This window comes from Phyllopteryx taeniolatus, chromosome 7 (assembly GCF_024500385.1).
Source record: "Phyllopteryx taeniolatus isolate TA_2022b chromosome 7, UOR_Ptae_1.2, whole genome shotgun sequence".
Taxonomy (NCBI): Eukaryota; Metazoa; Chordata; class Actinopteri; order Syngnathiformes; family Syngnathidae; genus Phyllopteryx; species Phyllopteryx taeniolatus.
The window spans coordinates 5,629,275-5,644,408 of NC_084508.1; the positions used below are offsets into that span (position 1 = coordinate 5,629,275).

The window sequence follows — 15,134 nt, forward strand, 5'->3', positions numbered from 1 at the left end:
ATATCATTGCCCCTCAATGCCAACTCAATGTTTTTTTTTTTGTTTTTTTTTTTGGGCTTGAGCACCTGACCCTGAAAATGTCTGTGAAAATGCCTGATATTTTATTTATCTGCAAGGGAAAAGCCTTTTTTATTCACTTGTTAGCTGTTAGGTGTTTTTTTAAATTTTATTTTATTTATTATTTATTTTTTTAAATCCGGCTTAGCTCCTTTTAAGTGGTGCTAACTGCCTGTAGCTTTAGTGTGTGTTAGCTCTAGTTTTGTAAGGCGTTTTCTTCTAGCTCACATTAGCTCCCTTTAGCCACTGCTTGCTGCCCGTGGTTAGTGTGTTAGCTTTTTAGGGTTTTTAGGTCTTTTTTATTTTATTTTAATTTTTTAGCTAGCATTAGCTCCATTTCGTTATTTCTAACTGCATGTGGTTGGTGTGTTAGCAGCAGTTTGCCTGCATTAGCTCCCTTTAACTAATGCTAACTGCAGGTGGTTTGTGTATTAGCTGCCTTTAACTAGTGTTAGCTCCCTTTAACTAATGCTAACTGCAGGTGGTTTGTGTATTAGCTGCCTTTAACTAGTGTTAGCTCCCTTTAACTAATGCTAACTGCAGGTGGTTTGTGTATTAGCTGCCTTTAACTAGTGTTAGCTCCCTTTAGCTACTGCTAACTGCCCGTGGTTAGTATAGTTACATGAAGTCAAAAGTAACACAAGACTGGTTCTGTATGATTTTGTGATACTTCTGATGCTACCTGGAAAGGCAGAACATTGCCATCAATTTAGTACCCCCATTCCACATCGGTACTTTTTACACAGAACAGTGATACGGAAAAAGTGCTGAAAAATGCCAACTTTTATAGGCAGTGTAAAAGTGGGCTTCTGCTATTACCTGGAAAGGCGGAAAACTGCCAGGTCACTCCGTACCACCATTCCATACCAGTGTTGTTGATACACAACTGAGACACAGGGAAGGAGAAGGTGGATCATGGAGTTTTAAAAAGGCTTGTGATACTCCTTCCAAAGGCAGATCGACTTTCCATTCAAATTCCGCGTAGTAGATTCAACTTTCTACATGTTTGTCGGACTTACCGCGATACAAACCCACTTCTGCTAGCGAAGATTTGTGCCGCATGGCGGCAAACACGCATTTAGCAAACACATGATGTATCCTGCAACATTCAGCAATAAAAGCCACAAGTTCCTGTTACGCAAGAGCAGATTACAAGTTTCTTGGATATTAATTTTCTCTGTGAAAAAGCCATCGGGGGGTTTAGTGGAGGAGGCAGTGGCGGACAGGCGGTATTTGCTATAATTATTGCAAGTCAATTCGTAAGTGGGATAAACACTCTGTGAAGAAGCATTTTTCTAGGACGAGTCGTTCATTAAACATCAATTGGAGTTACTTGGGGACAAACGGCTGCCCTGTTATGAAAACACTAGGAATCACTTTGTTGTTTTACTTGCTATCAAATTCGTTTAACGTACCCATGTGACTACCATAAATTTGTACAATCTGGATTTCGAACAATGGATTTCTTTTTATTATTTTTTTTAACCTACACCAAATGTGGGTAAAGCATGGCGTCATGCCAGGGCTCGAAAGTTAGACAAAAATTAGTCTCCAAATTCTCTTTCGCTGGTCATCACAAAAGACGTCTATCATAACAGGATGCACGAAAAAGTCTCAAGGACCCATGCCCAGAATTGAACAAGAAGCTTGCCATTTAGAAGAAGAAGAATCACCTTTTATTGTCATGAACATGCATGCATGCACACGAAATTCGTTCTCTGCATTTTAACCATCACAGTGAACACATACACATTTTGGTTTGAGGCAACCATTTTCGGACAATTCCACGGGTTGCACTCTTGACGAAGACACACTAGAAAAGATGGGCCAAATCTTGATGCATTTTTTTGGATTCACCATTTAAAAAAAAAAAAAAAAAAAAAGTGCAAGGGGCCCGTAATCGCTCAAATATTATGATTCCAAAGGTATGCGCTGCAGTACTGCCTCTCTTGATATTCCCAGTAAAAGCGAACCAAAAGCGACATTGCCCCTCCATTGCTGACTTCATATTTTCTCCATATTTGGAAATGTTTACCTCCTCGTGATGATCGGCAGAGAAGGGATGTGAGTCACTTGGGCTGCACACAACTTTGTCTGACATTCGCTTTCCTGTTACGCTTCCCTGATCCAAAGAAACTGTGAGTATCTTCTTTTTATTGATTAATTGCATCTGAAATAGCAGCAGTCTGCTGTATGTTAAGGCTTAAATGGTTGCTGAGAGACCACAGCAACAAACTCATTTCGGTAGTTTTCTGGCTGTCCCTGAGGCCTTTGAAGACTGATAATAGCAACTGTAGCTTTAAGAGTGCTGACCTTCCTTCTTCCTCCCTTCTTTTCAGCTCCCATGTTCACACTTCAAATGTCGGGTAGCCTGATGGAGAATGTGGAAGAGGGAGTTGGGGGTGGGGGGGGGGGGGGGGGGGGTGTTATGGCGCTAAATGACTTGGACTTGGCTGCGAGGGCCGAGAGGCGTCCTTAGCTTGTCGGTTTTGCACGAGGGGCTACCGTGTTATCACTGAGCCTCTGAAGCAGATTAAGCGCCCGCGTACCTGCAGCTATCATACCCGTCTAGTTGTGGCTACAGGCCAACAATGTCGCATTCCACAGGGTTTTGTTTTTAAAAGAAAACAGAAGAAACCCGTTGTTTTGGGCATTTGTTCACACGACAGTGACGGTTTATAGAAACTTTTAGAAAACAGTGGCCTATTCCATTTTCAGGTCAGAAAACAATTGTCTGTGAAAATTGCATTGGCGCGTACCTTTGAAGCTAATTTAGCGCTTATTAACTAGTTTTTCATCGTTATTATTTGGTTCCTACAGAGGTACAGTGTCACATTACGTAGAGCCTGTATTTAATGGCGGACACATTTTAAAGCTTGTTAACGGCTGTCTACACTGGTGGTATCATATACCCTTTTAGTTCAAATGAATTTTTACCTGCCATACGTGTATAGCTGGTTTGACATTTTTTTTGAATTTTCCATCCAGGCCAACGAGTTTACATTCTGAAAGGCGCCTTTTTCACTGAAAAGGATAACAAAAATGCTTCATTTGTCTTTGTGTTTTGAAAGTGCGGACAGAAATTGGTAACGATGTCGTCACAACATCCTTCGTCATTTGGGATTTGCTCTGATAGGCTGTTATGTATTAACTTCCATGTTTTTTCATTCGGAATGCGGCTAAATAACAGCATTCTCTTGAAATTGTTACATGAATCTCAATTTTTAGCGTAACTAAAGTAGTTCTTTTAATGACAGTAATTTGGCTGCTAGTTTAAAAATGCACTGACCGTCGCGGTACATCATATGGAAACTTAATCTGGCCTCACTCTACTTTTCCCCTCTACTTTTCCTCGTCCTTAATTTCAAGATGCTCACAAGTCGTCTGAAAAGAAATCCCAACAAGTCAACAAATTAATACGTGATTAACGGGAGCAATTACACCGCCGCTGATCCAGACCCAGCTCAAACACAGATTATCTGTACGTCATTAACCACTTTAAGGGTTTTGATTACTTTCTGTTTTTCCCACTTAAAGTCATCTTTAAGCGATGCTAGCCCTTCCCAAACAGCTATTTACTGTTGACACTTTTAGAGTGCAGATTGGAGATTACATGTGCCATCGTGACGGCGTATTTCCATTTATTCCTCTCAGGCTTTAAGCACTTTTGAAGGATTTTTGGATTTACTCTTTTTCCTCCCCTCGAGCCGGATGGGCTGATTTAATAAACGCTCGCTCTTAGGGGCTTAAATCTAGCGTTACCTGTGGACTCTGTTTTGTTCCTTTGTTTGTTTATGTTGCAATTTAAATGTATATTATTGTCATTATTGGTTTTATTGAAGTTATTTTTCAGGATGTTCTCATATTTTTATTTTATTCAGTTGTTGTGCATTCCTATGTTGAAAGTAATTGGTTAATAGTAAATGAGTCAGTTATTCTCATACCTACTGTTGCTGGTTATTTTTCTGTGGTTCAGTAATATCACTTGCTCAAACGTTTTCTAACATGCCATAGTACAAAATAAGTAACGTATGTGTGATTATTGCTGATATCGGATCGGACCGATATCGGTATTTGCCAAAACTCAAGACTGCAACATCAGTATCGGATCGGAAGTTAAAAAGTTGGATCGGGACATCCCTAATATTTTTAAGTCAAAAGTCAGACTCATGACAAATAAATCATATTATAAGAACAAAATCACAATCTTACAAGAATATAGTATTTTTTGAGAATGAAGTTTTTCAGAGAAAAATTGAATTGTTGCATTTTTGAGTGCAAAAAGTTGTAATGAAAGAATGAATTCTTCATGTGCCAGTTCAGGTTTGGAGTCAAAATGAAAGCTGTTCATATCAGCCAAGTCCTCTGGTGTACATTTCCATTTCCTGTCAATGAGCATTTTTAACCAGTCAAGGAACTGCATCGTCATGAAGCTAACCGTCCCGGACAGCCGAGCTAGCGCTGTGCCAGCAATGACATTTGCTGCATCCTCCTCCCCTTTCGTTTAGCATGGGATGCCACTAAGTGATTAAACTGAGATTAGGCAGACGGACCGCTGCAGGCTAATGGGACACACTTTGCGCTGTGTGTGACTGATACACTCTCAGATGCCACCCTCTAAAGACACACAAATGACTGCAGCGGCCTGTTGCCAAAACACACCACCATTTAGAATAACAACAAAAATACACAAATGTAAGGATGACATAAGCAGCAAGGATGTGTGGGACATGGGGAAAAAATAACAATATAATCTGGTATTATATCTGTAGAAAGTATGGCATTTAGGGTAAAAAGGGAAATATTTTCACCGGAAAAGTTGATGATGCTGTCAGAATATTCGCAGTACAATATATCCTCCAAAGGTTGTGAAGGGAAAATTACAAACATTTGTAAAAATTGTTCCCAAGTCCTGTAGACCTTTTCACCATGCCGTCCTGCGTACTGTACGTCATACGTATGTCATTTGACCAAGGCAGAACGATTGACCCAACTGTGTGTGTATTTTATTTATATATATATATATATATATATATATATGTATATATATATATATATATATATATATACACACACACACACACACACACACACACATATACATTAAGGAAAGAGTGTAGCTATTTGACAGGCTGTTGGCAGTTAAAGCACCATTCATTGACTTCACTCATACATTTTGGTGACAGAAACTCTCCATGCTTTGTTTTTAGCCACAGATGCATATGAAATTATAAATATAGTTCAATGTAAAAAAAAAAAAATACTGTATACTGTACTGCATATACTGTATTTGTGCGGCGGCTGGCTGGATGTCGCTTCACACCTGGAAACGTAATTCTGGTGTGAAAGCTCATGTGATGCATCAGATTTTTGATAGGCGGTTACATCTCTGACACAGTAGCGACGTTCAACCTTCAATTACAATTTTGAATCTCATTAAAACTAGTTGCAAATGGTCAGCCACTCATGAAAACTAGTTGCAGAAGCCCACGCTACACGACAGTTCAGTCGCGCTCGGTCTGCGGCAATCTCAGCAATAACCTAAACTCTAACCTTAGACCTAACTTTTAACTATACCCCTACCCATAAACTATAATCCATAACTATTACCTTTCTCCTAATCGCTAAACCTAACCCTAATCCTAACCCCTAACCATAGCCCTACTCCTTAATCCGTAACCTTTACTTTAACATTTAGCCAAAAGATAATCCTTGACCTGTAACCCTTACCCTTAACTCTACTCCTAAAGCCACCACTTAAACCCCAACCCCAAATCCTTAACCTCAACCCTAACCTAACCCTATCCCTAATCACCATACGAGAGTTGAGGCTAGTACGATATTGAGCGGAAAGAGTTCTGATTTTCCGCGAACATGAAACATTCGTTTTTTTTTTTTTTTAAATGTATTTTTGTTTGTTGTTGTCCCGCAACATTGCAATCTTGTCGTTGACTTCGTGCTGAGTCAAAATGTGTCAACATTCATCACCGTTTTGACACGGCGGCAATCGGGACGAGCGGCTGTATTTCAGATGGCTGGTCTCCAGCGGGATTAATTGCCGACAAGTCCCCCGTGGTCCCGCAGTGCAATTACCTACTGACCCAAATCATTTGCTTGGCCGCCTCTGTGTGTGTGTGTGTGTGTGTGTGTGTTGTGGCAATGTTACACTCGGGACTGAAGTCTTCACACAGCGTCCATACATCACGCAGGTGCGCCGCTTTATGTCCCCGTGTTAGCCGGCGTGTGTGATGTAAGGCAAACATTTATCACCGGAAAATGTTTCTTTATCCTATAAGTCATTCACTGAATAAAATAGTTTCCATCTTTAAAAGTTTGATTGCGTGAATGCAGTGTATTAAAAGAAATAAACCTCAAAACTCGAGTTTGGAATGTCGCCATCGGCTTGAGACCCCAGCATACTTCTCCAGACCTCACTTCTGGATTAAACTGCTTTAGCTTGTTCTTTGGCTTTTTGCAGCATTTTTTGCTCATCATTTTTGCAAAATGTACAAGACATTGGTTCATTTAACTGTTTGTGTTTTGCTCTTTATTTTCTTGCGTTTGTTGTACGTTTTGCAATGATCAATAGTTACCCTGTTTTTACAATTGAAGACTGTCAAATGGATCCGCTTTAAAGTTGAAACAAAGTTCGAAAAAATATTGTTTTAAATGTAAAAAAAAAATTATACTGCTACTTCTGTTGGCCACCTTTTATTCCCCCCCCCCCCCCCCCCCCCACTATTTATCCATCCATCAATTTTCTGTACCGCTTCTCCTCACTAGGGTCGCGGGCGTGCTGGAGCCGATCCCAGCTATCTTCGGCCGAGAGGCATGGTACATCCTGAACTGGTCCCCAGCCACTATTTATTATAGGTTTTTACAATTATTTTCTAATTTGCAAACAGACCAACTGGTAAATTGAATCAAAAATAGACATGGTGGAAATTCAAACATAGATCAATGAGAGAAAATTGAGTGTCCATTTCGAAGTGGCTACTACATCTTGCAATCAATTCTCCTCACCCACAAGTTCTACTAGAACCTTTGGGGAATATCTGGCTGTGCAACCCCAAACAAATGTTTTTGTCATCCTTTTCATTTCAGGTCAGCAGTAATCACTTGCGTTCTTCACCCCGGCGCCAATTGTTCACGAACATTATGAAAAGGTCTATTGCTACAACAGTATCCAACATTTTAGAGCAGTGTGAAGGCATCCATTATTGAAGAGTCGCTTGTCAATCTCGATTTGTTTCTTTTGTTTGCATTTGTAGCTTAATTCTGATTAACCTATATTAGATTCCGCAGAGGCCCAAAACAAAACAAACAAAAAGTCGGCTTAACCGAATGGAAACCATTTATTGGTGGTGCGTTGAAGAGCTTCAACACTGCGTTGTTAATGCTATCACAAGTGTGCGGCAGGTCACTGAACGTGTTAATAGCGGAAAGATCCCATACATTAGATGTATGCCCTAATCTGGAAAATCCCTTTGACCCCTTTCAAGTAACTTTTTATGTGTTACAGAGCAGGAAGATGTAAACAAACACGCTGTCCATTGTTGATTTCTGTTTTCGGAACTCTGTTTGGCTATTTACAGTACTGTACTAGAGAGAGACTTTTCTTATCACGTCTTCGTCGTCGTCAGAGTTCTTGATGAATACAGTGGACCCAGCGGTTGAGTCAGGGATTTACTGTTTTGTGTTATCTTCGGTGTTAGGTTAAGGTTACAGGTTAGGGTTAGGATTTGCTTAAGAAGTTAGGGTAGAATTACCAGTTAGGGCTCAAATGAGGGAAAAACACTTAACAGGAAGTTGGACTAGATTGCGGTGTTATAGGTTAGAGTTACGTGTTCAGTTGGGTAAGGTTTTGCGTTAGGGCTAGGGTTAACACGTTAACATTTTTAACTGTCAAGATAAAGTATGCACTCTATACTATATAGTAAAACTAGATTAAAACATTCTATTGATGAATGAAAAAGGTGTCGTGCAAAACCAAGTTGCACTTCGCATTCTCACAACGGCTGTTAATAGTCATGTTAAAAAAAAACTGTTCACTTGAAGTAACTTCCTGTGCATGTTCTTCTCTTCATCCTCTAATAGTTTTACATAAAAGGCCAAGGCGTTTTATGTTTGGACTCATCTTTTCTATTCAGTTTGTCATTGAAAGTGAAAGTGAGCTTTAGCTGCAACGAGGATATACAAAAGCTCATGGCAGGGTATGTTCATGGATCTATGTACAGTATTTTTCATTAGCTCTGCTCTACCATTTCCATCAGAACATTAGGACCCAATCAGGTTTGTCCACCGGCTGATGGAGCAAACCCCCCCCAAACAAAACAACAAACATCTTATTTACACTAGTTCACAAAAATAGAAGAAGAAGAAAGGCTGGAGAGAAGGATCATTGCTCTTCAAGGCTCTTGGACAATCATCGCCTTTCAATACACAAGCGGAACAAATGATAGCCTTGCTTGTTTCAATACTTGACTGATAAATAAAAATGAATTGGAACATAACACGTGGATGAGCAATGAAAAACCTAGTACCGTACTTGAAATTAGTTTTTGAATTTTTGGTTAATAGCAAAAAAACAGTTACGACACAAATGGCTGGTTTCCCGTGAGAAAGAATACAAAACCTTTCTTTTGATCTGCAAAGGACTGCGATGTAAGTGGATATATATATATATATATATATATATTGGATATACAATGTCAGTGAAGGGACATATTGTACTGCACTAGAATTGGAGCGAGTCGTATCGTACTGCACTGTGTCGTATCACATCACAGTCGTGGTGAATAATATTGTATCGCACGATTGCAGTGTATTACATCGAATTGCATTGTAATTGTAGTGAATTGTATTGTATTTTGAGTCACTAATACCTGAATCATATTGTATCTTATCGTATCGTATAACACGTACATCAAATTAAAGTGAGTCATCGTATCGGATTGTAACTGAAATTAACCGTGTCACATCATAAATGGAATGAATCTTATCCTAATCTGTGTGAAGCGTATAGCGCTATAATTTGAGAGTATCGTTTTATACCGTAAACGAAGTGAATTGTATCACATCGGAATTGAAGTTAAACGTATCGTATCACAATGTATTTGAGGTGAATTGTATCGCAACGTCATTGAAACCCATTACATCAGATTTTATTGTAATTGGAGTGAATCTTACCAATTTGGTGAATTGTGAATTGGATTGAATCCAGTACATAGCATTGTCATTACAGTGAATCCTATTATATATTATATTGTTCTGCAGTACATTTAATTGAGGTGAATCATATCCCGTTGTTATTGTATTGGAGCTGTATACGTACAGTATGGACCGTATAGCATCATAGCGTGAATCGTGTCGTAAGTGAAATGAATCATATCCTAACTAGACGGAATGTTATTGTATTGTATCAGTTGTATCATATCGCGACAATCGTATTGTGATCTTTGTCAACTGCAACGCTTTGTAATTTGAGTCGTAATGCATCAGAATTGGAGTGACACATATTGTACCGTAATTGACATAAATCGTATCACATCGTAATTTGGTAATACATACCAACGTGATTGGTTTTAGTGGTTTCGTATCTGGAGTAGCTGACACTGTCATTAATGTATCCTTAGTAACTTGACAAAAACCCCCCCAAAAAATATGATATTGCCACGTCGAAATTGGCCACGAAAAGTTTTTCTTTTTTGTTTCTATTTTTGCGGCGCCCCTTGAAAAATAAACAAGCAAACACCACTGTTTTGTTCCCGAACACGCGAACAAGCAAAAAGTTGAGAAAAAGTCTGGCTTGTCAGAAAATTTGACTTTCAAAAAACAAAACAAAAAAGCAAAGGAGGCGGCCTGGATCACATCCAAACTGGCGCCCACCAGTAATTACGATGCGAGTACAAAGAAGAAGAAGAAGATGATGCGTGGCGTCCTAAAGGGAAAAAGGGGGGAGTGTAGGTGTATCAATTCCTTTTCCTTCCTTGCTTTCCTCGGCTGAGAAGTTCAGAAAAAAAAGGAGACCCACCCTCCCTCCCTCCTTCTACCATTTTAAAAGAAGAGAAAAAAAAACAACAACTGTCACGTTGACTGACGCCCATCATCCGGAGCATCTGTGTTATATCCCACAGCCGCTACTGTTGTTCCCTATAGTATACGCTGACACCATCAATTTATGGGAACAAAAGGCTTCCTCAGCGAGAGCAATGCGCATCTTTTTGGGGGACCCTGGAGACAAAAAGAAAATACAAAAAAAATAAATAAGAAATCATGCCGCCCCCACTTTTACCTGCATCCAAAGAGAATGTAGGACATTCCCTGCGCCAGAAATAGAAATTTCACTCACAATTATCATTTCCAATTTATCCCCTGCAGTCAAAAGTTGCTGTTTAACTTTGTTTGCGTTGCACTTTAATACTAACTTGGCTAAGAAAAAGTGCCGAGTCGAACCTGCAAGGCAAACCTTCGCCACCTGAGATTGGACAAGGCCCACGAACAAACGACATGTACTTTTTTTTATGTGTTACGTTGTTCCCCAGCTAGTTATTGAGTGTGCATTGTGTTGTTTCTTGCAGGTGCCGCATTGTGTCACAGCTGCCATTGCATTGTGTTAAACGTTTCGGTGAGTATTTTTTTCCCCCCTTCTTTTGATTACAATCTCAATTTAGACATTTTCTTGGTGAATCTGAAAATAAAGACCTTATTAGGGCAATAATAAAGGTCATAAAAACCAACTTTGCTCAAATTTTAAATATGCTGTAGTATCCTGATACGTAAGAAAATGAGTCACGACGCGTCATGGTATCCACGTAACTAAATCGCAGGGAAAACTTGTTAATTAAAACAAGGTCATGACAATCGACTCCACTCTTGGCAGCGTTGTAATTTGGGGCGGGAATTACGATATTTTGCCAACGATAATAATATGCTACAGCGATCAAGTGAAGAAAAGGAACTACAATATTTACGGAAGTGTAACGGACAAACCTTTCCAAAATACTTATAAATAATAATAATAATACAAAAACTGTATTATAACAAAGTCGTGCCGATTGGCTCCATTCTGTGTTGTGAATCGGGGTAGGAATCCCATTTTTCGCGAGACAATGTCTTGACAACCATAGCGGTCATATCATGATAGAGGGATGACGTGATAATCACTTGATTGTTTTGCGATTTCAGCTGGATGTATCACAATATCTATGCAGATGAAACAGGGAAACGGTTTAATTGAACAAAGTAGCGACGATCGTCTAACTCACGATTTAATATATTTTGCCAACTGTAACGACAATATCATGATACAGCCTTTATGCGATGATTGATTATAGATTGGAAGAAATTTGTCCAAACTCAAAAAAGCTCACAACAATTGGCTCCATCCTTGTTGGTGTGGTAACTGGAGATAGTCACTCTACGATGTCACGATATTTTTGGCACCGATAATAACACGACACAGCGATTATTTGACAATATATTTATTTGAGAAGAAAATCAGCTATGCTACGCGATGGTAAGTGAAATGGGGAAAAAAACAGTAAAAACTTGCAGAAACACTTTCTTAAGGTTTATTAAAACAAAGTAAAGCCCTTGGACAATATCAATATCAGTTGTTGCCGCCCCATGGCGGAGGTCTCCGTCGGGGGAGGTCTCCATGCTTTCTAATCCACAGATTATAATTTTTTAGTGGTTATTTTATCCATCCATCCATTTTTCCGTACCGGCTATCCTTATTCATTTCCTTTTATTTCTCACCCCTCGAAAAGTTTGCTTGTGTTTTTATTTAATCCCATTTATCTCCTTGACGTAGGTGGCAAAATTAGTTTACCCCTATCTTATGTGCGGAATTGTACCAAACATGTTTTTGCCGCATCATGTTCAAGGGTAAACGTAGCTAATTGAATTAGCTGACGTCAGCTCAAGGGCCAGCGGCTTATCTCAATGACATCGATAAAGCATGATCATCATCATACATTGCTGCTAATGTTGTTAGCTTCGTCGACCCAGTATACACCGTGTGTTTTCCTTTAGCCTTGCTTTCGACATAGCTTCCTTGTTTGCTTCGTGAACAGCCTTGTCAAAAACTTTCCTGGGACTGAATGATTTATCGTCATGATATATTTTCTTTGAAATGAAGACGCAGGCGCTAAGGATGTTCTTTCTCCAATAAATTGGAGCGCCACCATTAGTCTTATCAAGACGCGACAACACAACACAACACAATACTAACGTTCAAAGATAACAATTAAATCGATGTAGGATTCATTCATGTACCTAATGCTGCCTTAATATGCGCTAATAGCTGCAACCTGTTTGATTTCTGTTTAATGGATTGCTTTTAGTCTAAATGAATGAATGTAAACACCATTAATCCGTTCCAGTGCCCCCCCCCCAAAAAATAATTGTAACCGATTTTTCTAAAGGCCACTATAGGGCCTGAAAACGGCCAAAAAGCATTTTGCCAAAGCACTCCAATATACAAGTTGAGATGGTGAGTTCTCCTTTATTTTCTTAAAGTAAAATAAATAAATAAACATTCAAAATTATATTATAATACAATTAATACTGTCACCATGACCATATTTGAGGGTGCTAGTTGCAGAAAGGAGCTTTAAAAGACAACAAATTGTCCTTGAAATCTCCATGGAAATTAAACACACTAGGTTTTTTTATGTGCATACAAGCATTACTCTGTCATTGAATATGAAAATGTAGAATATATATTTTTTGAAGAACAGATGGCCAGCTACTCGTTGAACAGGTGCTTCCAGAGTGATTCCTTATCCTTCTAATAATAACATACCAGTGCGCTTTGCGTTAATGTATTGTAGTACAACACAATATGAAAAAAGGACACAACTGAAATGATGCCGTTTCTCCTTTATAACATTTGTTTATACATGTCGTGGGTGTAGTACAACGTGATGTATATTTTATGTTATATTTTGGAGGGTTTGGTGACATTTAAGGGGCATGATTTTTTCATTGTCATCTATTATTCACAGCATCTCTTCTCTTTCTCTTTTTTTGGGGCCTTCACTAACTTTTCAACCTTTGATATGCTGTGATGATCATTTTTTTGCACTGCATACAGGGAAAAAACTCCCACAGGAAATCATCCAAATAGAATTAACCAGTTGCATGGTCATAGAGAAAATGAAATACAGTAATCTGCTCCAGGGTCATGAAAGAAAAATGAAATGAGTCTAACATGTTTTCAGAAAAATGTTTAAAAAAATAACCTGTCAACATTTCAGTGTTTCAGAAATTATTTTTTTCCTATAGGAAATAATGAAAATTGTAATTGTAGCAGGGTTGATTTTTTTATTTTTATGTTTTAAAACATCCAAATTATTATGATAAATTAAACAAAATATGAAGGTAGAAGTTCTTTGTTTCCACTTTATAAAAACTTGTTTTCCTATACAAAATCATGGGAATGGTAATAATTTATGGACTGTTTTAAATTGTTATGGAGATAAATTGGGTTTGATGGAAATGGAAATGGTATCTTACAGCACCATAAAAATGGTATGTTCCAAAACCACCAATCTAAATAATAGCTTGAATGGTCATTTAAAATTAGTATGGAAAATATTTTTAAAAATCCCCTAAAAAATCTAAACCATCTTTTGCAAGGTCATTTTTAAAATGTTACAATAAGTATGATACATCACAAAAAAAAGAATAGAAAAATCGTCAGTCCATTTAAATTTGGTGTTAAATTTACACTAACACAACAACAACAAAAATTGCATTTTCAGGGTTAGCATTGTATGTTTTAAATCTTAAAATTAGTAAGGCAAATTCTGAAAATAAAATGAAAAAATTCAGTAAATAAAATGAAAAAGAAAAACAATCTAGCATTATGTAAAATCAAGAGCATTTCAAAATGGGCTCTTTGTTTCATTGTATACAAAGGATTTTTCCTATACAAAACGATGAAAATAATCCATTCCAGGATTAAATTAACATTTGAACCTGTTGCAAGTGTAGAAATAAGTCCAGTGCTACTAATATGAAATTGTAAAAACCACAGAAACTAATCACAGCCTTTGATTTTAACAACTGACAACAAATATTATAACCAAAAAAAAAACTACAAATCCACTACTATGAAAGATGAAATGTATAAATGTGCCACAATATGGCTGTGAATGCCCTTATTACAATATAAACACATTTTTTCTCCCCCTCCCTTTATTTCACACGCTTTGATAACCAACAATGTTCCTACTTGAAAATACCGCTGCACCTCTTTTTGTAAAAAAGCCGAAGAGAAAATGTGTGCAATTATGTCGTTAGGGCTAAACATAGTCGACTGTCATTGCATTCACTTCGCACTCGCTGACCCAGTCAAGTAAAAACGAAAAAAAACTCGTTAGAAAAAGGGTTACGCAAGTGGCTGCGAGTTACATATGACATCCACGGTAATAACGAGCTCCATTCTGAGCTTTAATGTGTTAAAAATATCCTGAGGAGCGTCTCCACATTCCTGCGGTTCCTCCATTGGAGGGGAAAAAAAGAAAAAAAACATGCCAGCGATGGATGTTTGTTGGTTTCGCCTCCTTGCATTCTTGACGCTGAATCGGGGGCCAGATTTCTTCAAGCAGTCTTCCAAACCCCGGGATGAGTCGCCAGGCCGGCTGCCAATGTGAATTTCAAGAACTCATTTAAACGTTTGAGATTGATGGACGGGCTTGTTTGTTGACTTGCGTTGTGAATGTAGTGCTTTTGGAATTGTGTGATTGCTGCCGGCTTTGCTGGGTAGACGTCTTTTCATAGATGTACTCTTAAATCCCGCTTTCATTCACGCTCGTCCTCGCATTCTCTTTTTCATTTTCTCCTACGTGTGAATTTACGCTTATGTTCAGAGTTACGGCTCTGAAATCTCACCCCAAAAATGTTTTTGACGACATGTAAAGAAATGTGAAATTCAAATATACCTGAAGTTGCCTAGAAGATGAAATTTTAATACAATTTCTCAAAAGATGCTTCAAACGTTTTTGCGCACCTCTGTTACGTGTCACACAAAACCACCGCATATTTTCTAAATCTCATGAGTCCTCTGC

At 38.4% G+C, this 15,134-nt stretch overlaps 1 protein-coding gene across 5 annotated transcripts in view; it reads left to right on the forward strand.

Moving 5' to 3' along the window:
- lpp (LIM domain containing preferred translocation partner in lipoma) overlaps window positions 1-15,134 on the forward strand; it is a 133,866-nt gene that overhangs the window by 11,913 nt on the left and 106,819 nt on the right. For 4 of the 5 annotated variants that reach the window (XM_061780189.1, XM_061780185.1, XM_061780187.1 and 1 more), the window contains exon 2: window positions 10,638-10,684. The gene's annotated coding sequence lies outside the window, so the exon portion shown is untranslated. Of the gene's footprint in view, window positions 1-2,106; window positions 2,196-10,637; window positions 10,685-15,134 lie in introns of those variants that run through there. The other variant, XM_061780186.1, reaches the window with a different exon arrangement.